The sequence below is a fragment of the Cicer arietinum genome, chromosome 5 (assembly GCF_000331145.2).
Source record: "Cicer arietinum cultivar CDC Frontier isolate Library 1 chromosome 5, Cicar.CDCFrontier_v2.0, whole genome shotgun sequence".
Classification (NCBI taxonomy): Eukaryota; Viridiplantae; Streptophyta; class Magnoliopsida; order Fabales; family Fabaceae; genus Cicer; species Cicer arietinum.
Window position 1 is genome coordinate 49,380,058 of NC_021164.2, and position 6,043 is coordinate 49,386,100.

Consider the following 6,043-nt stretch of genomic DNA (forward strand, 5'->3'; position numbering starts at 1 on the left):
AGCAATTGGTGTTGTTTTTGAAATTCGATAAACTTGTGAAAACAATTTATGCCACCGAAAATATTACTGGGTTGAGTCGCGGACTAGATCGCTCTCTTTAAGACGTTTCGAGGCACTGTCCAAAATTGTGCAAGGCCGACTATCAACCACGAAGTCCCCATGATAAAATAGCCCAGATACTCTATATTGGAGTTCTACTGCACTGTAGAAAACCGTTCTAGAATTACACCCTCAATATGGTAGTCTTACGACTGACATTCGTAATATGGCACTAATGTCATTCGAAAGAAAGAGAAGAAACAGTAAGAAGGGGGAGAAGTGAGAAAAGTCTCTCAGATACAAAGAGCTTTTGGTGTGTTTTTCCAATTGAGGAGAACCCTCTATTTATAGAGGAAATCCGCAACTGGATCCGAGAAAATCAGGGATCATCAGAACATGCGCTCCAAGTAGGGGGCCTCAGAAACGTGCGCTCCAAACTTAGGGTTTTGACTGGGCAACAAAGGAAACGTGAGACCAAATATTAGGGTTTTGACCGGGCAAAAACAGACGCACGAATTCAGGAAAGATGACTGGATCAGATATGACTCGGCGGAGGGCAATTACGTAATTAACGTTTCAATTAGAGGTAAAACACAAGCAATCATTTAATTAAAATGATTAATTAATTTTCATGCCAAAAAAAATAATACACCACGTAGCGAAAGTCAAGTCAAGCCGGGCTGAGCGGACGGACGACGGTGGCGCGCGCGTGTGGTGGTCAATATTGCTTGCGTTCTCCCTCCTTCACAAAATTGGGGTGCCCCTTGGGGCCCTCCCCAAGTTCCTTACCTCCACCTTATATACCCTACTAGTGTGTGGTATCCCTCAAATGTGGGACTTCTATATTTTTTCAATTCACAACAACACTAGCTCTCATAAATGTCATCATTATTTCCAATAAATTTTCATTAAAGCATCATCATTTCCAACAATTGGAGATGGAGATGGCGATGGCAATGGCGATAATTACAATTCCTCTTCCTATTTTTTCCTTTTCTTTGTTATGTTTTTCGTTAATTTTTGTTGGATATTTTGATGAATGGATTTCATTGAGGAGATATGACAATGTGTTTGATTTTTATCTTTTATATTTTTGGGTTTTTCTTTTCATGGTAGAATGCATTTGGTGATGGATTGAAAAAATAAAACAAGGTTGTTATTGAGTTTTCAAATTTTTGTTCAGACCTTTGTATTTTCTTTTTCGGTTTGTTTATGTAGCAAAATTCCTTTTCCACTTGATTGATTTTTGGTCTCAATTTATAGACTAAAATGATGAATCTTTGTGTATATGAAATAAAATTGAGTTCTAGATTTTTTGTATAAAAATTGGATTTGCTAACGTAAATATAGAAAAGAGAGGATACACTTTTTAATTGCTCGTATACATGGGAAAAATTATAGTTGTATTAGGAAAAAAGGAGAAGAAAAAAAAAGCAAAGAAGCTGAAAGGATAGATAAAGCGTTGCGTGTATACATGTGAATATTGTAGTGGTATTACGAAAAAAGGTGAAAAACAAAGAAACTGAAAAGATGGAACTACTACATATGTTGAATTGAGCCCAAACAAGAACTAGAGGCAAACATGAATCGAGAAAACCAAAACCAATGGCAACCAAGAAATAGAGGCAACAAGAACCATTTGCGATCAAAACCTAAGATGACCAGAACCTGAGGCAACAGGAACCGGAGGCAGCCAGAACACGAGGCGACCAAAACCAGAGGCCACTACAACATGAGGCGACCAATAATAAGAGACAACTAGTAACTAGAGGCAACCAGGAACCGAGGTAACCAAAGGCAAATGGGAACTAGAGCTAGAAGCAACCAAAACAAAAGACAACCAGAACCAGAGGAAACCAGAAACTAGAGGTACCAATGAATTTAAGAAAACTAAGAACTAGAGGCAATCAGGAACTAAAGGCAACCAGAACTAGAGGCAACCAAAAACCAGAGAGTACCAGAACCCGAGTCGACCAAAACCTTTGGCAACCAAAAACCAAATGCAATTAGTAACAAAAGGCAACTAGGAACCATAGTCAACCAGGAATAAGAGGCAACCAAGAACCAAAGGCAATCAGGAACAAGAGGCAACAAGGAACTAGAACTAGAGACAATCATAACCAGATGCAACTGGAATTAGAGGAAACCAGGAACTAGGGTCAACCAAGAACTAGAACAAGATGCAACCAAGAACTAGAACCAGAGGCAAAAGCTATCACCTTAACTTAATACACAATTTTAGCTTTCACTAAATAATAAGCACAATTGTGACCCACTATGAGTAAACCTGAGTCCAACTGTTGAGCCATATTTATTAATTTGGCACTAATTAGTTTCTTAGCAAAAAAGTAATTACGACAAATATTAGAATTAAACATATGACTTATTTTTAGTAGTTTTAATTGACCAGACAAAATTGAGCTACTAAAGTTACCCCTATTTCATTATTTTTTCACAAGAAAATATGAATAACAAAGATTTTCAAATTGTCGTTATAAAAGATAAGTAAATATAAGGACCTAAATTTTGTTAATGCAAAAGTATGTGAAATGCAAAGGCTCATAACTGATAATGCAAAAGTATGTGAAAATAGAATAACCGTTAATGCAAAAGTATGTGAAATGCAAAGGCGCATATAAATTTAAAGAGAAAGTGATGCAATATTTTTTCAATGTTTTTTTATGTGCAATGGATGAATAAGTTAAACAAATGATCACGAATTAAAAATGGTCGTTTCCAAATTGGTTACTAGTGTGTAGGTCAACAAGAATGTAAATAATCATCTTCATATTGGTTATCGATGCATAGATTGACAATAATGTAAACGATCGTCTCCAGATTGGTTACTGATGCGTAGATCCCAAGAATATAGATGATCGTCTTCGGATTGGTCACATATGTGTAGATCAACATGAATGAAAAATGATCATTTTCGGATTTGTTATCGATTCATAGATAGATAGGAATGAAAAATGATCGTCTTTGGATTTGTTACCGATGAAAAGATCGACAAGAATGTAAATGATCATCTCTAGAATAGTTATTATTGCGTATTTTCCAAGAATGTAGATGATGTCTTCGGATTGGCTACCGATGTATAAATCGATAAGAATGAAAATAATCGTCTTTGAATTGGTTACCGATGCGTAGATCGACATGAATGTAAGTGATCTTCTCAAAGTTGGTTACAGGTTCGTAGATCCACATAATGTAGATGACCGTCTTCAGATTGACTACTGATGCGTAGATTGACAAGAATGAAAATGATTATCTTCAAATTGGTTACTGATGCATATATCAACATGAATATTGATGATCATCTCTCGGTTGATTACTGGTGTGTAAATCAACAAAAATTAATGCAAGTATAAAAGACCGTAAGCAAAACATAAGTCTAGTTCATAATTTGAATAAAGAGAGAAACATGTACCCACTAACATCGTTGGGAGCATCATTAAAACATAAATTATAGAAAATGCACCGAATGAGATAATTGAACATAAATAAAATGTAAGTGTAGGATGCATGATTTGCATGCCATCTATTATAGACATGCCTTTGTTAATGTTTTTATTTGTCTAGATTCCCCAATTTGTGTCCCAATATTCCACGAGGTACACTATTTTCACATGATGACATCTTGCACTTCTGTGAGATCTTCTTTGAAAGAAAAATATTGAAGCAAAGTCCATAATCTATTATAATATATTAAAATAGAATTCGAACTCTATTGAATGACACATTAAACATTTATGTGCCAGATCATAACATTTGCGTCACAACGTTTATATTCTTACGTGGCACCCTTTATATGTCTCTACTATTTATCTCACATATTTTCTTCATTAATTTAGCTTTTGCATCTCACACATCATATACATAAGTTAAAAACCATTTCAAAAAAGCTCATCATAAAAATAATTACACCATCTTCTCACTCCAATCAATATTTGCGGCTCCTCCAATTCTAACTTTACATATCCTATATATTAATTGGCAACAAAATAACTTTATCTCATCCCAAATATTCCAGTGATCATTTACAAATATAAATTCGATGTCACATAGCCATATCTGAATCCGATCTGACAAAGCCATATCTGAATCTGATTTTACAAAGTAATCTATGTTCATTAATTTTTTGGAAAATTTGTCATCGATGTACTTATCTTGGCCTATATATTAATATATTTATATGTTGTTTTGTTAATAAGAGATTTGAGAGTAAAATGTTGTTGATTTTATATGAAATAATACATTATTTTATTTACTATGAATGAATATTTGCAATAAAAATAATACTTTGTATTTAATAAATATCAATTTCATTTGGTGTAGTATAATTAAAAAGAGCTAAGCATTTTACAAGTAAAATATACATGACGAAATTACACTAAACATATTTTAAGTACCGTAAATAATTAAATAAGTTTACATTTAGAATTTAAAATTTAGTTCGCTGTATTGCGACCGCATGACTATTTTGGTAGATCCAAATTTATTTTTATTACTTTTTATATCTATATATATATAATTTGTGTGTTTTTATTATGATTATACAATGTGTATTTCCATCATTATAAATACAAAATATAATTAATACATTGGGATTATTATATCTAATAATAATTGAATAATACAATTAAAATATAATAATAAAAATTAAATTTATTAAAAAACTAATTATTTTAATTCTATCTGTTAAGTTAGTTGATCAAAAGAATTGACTTAAAATATAATTTGTTGAACTGAATTATTGATATTTAAGTCGGTTAAGCTGAATCAACTTAACATGACGAAGCTCTGTTAAGTCGGTTCATGAAACGACTTAAAAAACAACATATTTATTAAGTCGTTTGCTGTCAACTCGGATACAAAACTGATTTAAAATGTACATTTTAACTTACTTAGATTCTGCTAATGTAAAACCCCTTTTAATTAGCTATCAGTATTTTTTCCATAAAAAAAATTACATGTATATTTGTTTTATAATATAGATATAAAAAGTACGTATTTTTTCTCTGCTAGTGTCTATTGTTTGTTGCGAAATATGAAATCTCTTCAAATAACTACATTCATTTTAGCTTAAAATATTTGCTTAGTTAGTTACTATGATATAAATAAATAAAAGTAAATATATTTACTTTGCTAGTGACTATTTTTTGTTTGAGAAATATGCATCTCTTCCCTTAACTACTCAATTTAGGTAAAAGTATTTTTATGGTCCTTTATTTTTATTTATTTTTCATTTTTTTTTTGTCTTTAACTTCATTTCTTAATTTTTAAAGATTCAATTAAATATTTTATCTTTATATTTGGTGTTAATGTAGTCTCAATTTTCCTTTAAATGACTTGTTGAAACTAATTTAGAATAAAAAAATTGAACACGTCAAAGTAAGTTTTATAGAATAAAATATTATTTCAAAACAAAAATAAAAAATAACACATGCAATTTAAACTTTTAAAAATTAAGAAATCAAATTAAAACTACGATAAATGATTAAATTGTAGTTTTTAAATTTTAAAAATTAAATTAAAAAAATTAGTTTAGAGACAAAAATGTATTTTGACCTTTATTTTATTTTATCTACAAAATTCAAGCTAGACATGACATTATGTGTGGGATGTGGACCTAATTCTATTGATAAACTTAATGTTGGTAAGTGAGCCATTCATATCGTTCAACTTAGTGCAATTAATGAACATTCCAGAAAAATCTGTGGGGTAACATTTTATGGCATATGCTATCTAAATATGGAAGTTTAATTTTTAGAGTGGATGGAAACTTGTGTACTTTAACTATTCAAAAGTTTTAATTTGTATTTTTCAATATAAAATTTCTTCTTCTAATTTCTTTACAAGTGCCATAAAGACACTTCCTGGCATGACCTATATTTTATTTATAGAGTTCAGCTCTGTTTTATTAAAATCCATTATTTTGTGTGTGTAGAATTATGTACTAATCATTTTCAAAATAAACTATTCTATATTTTATTACACAGTG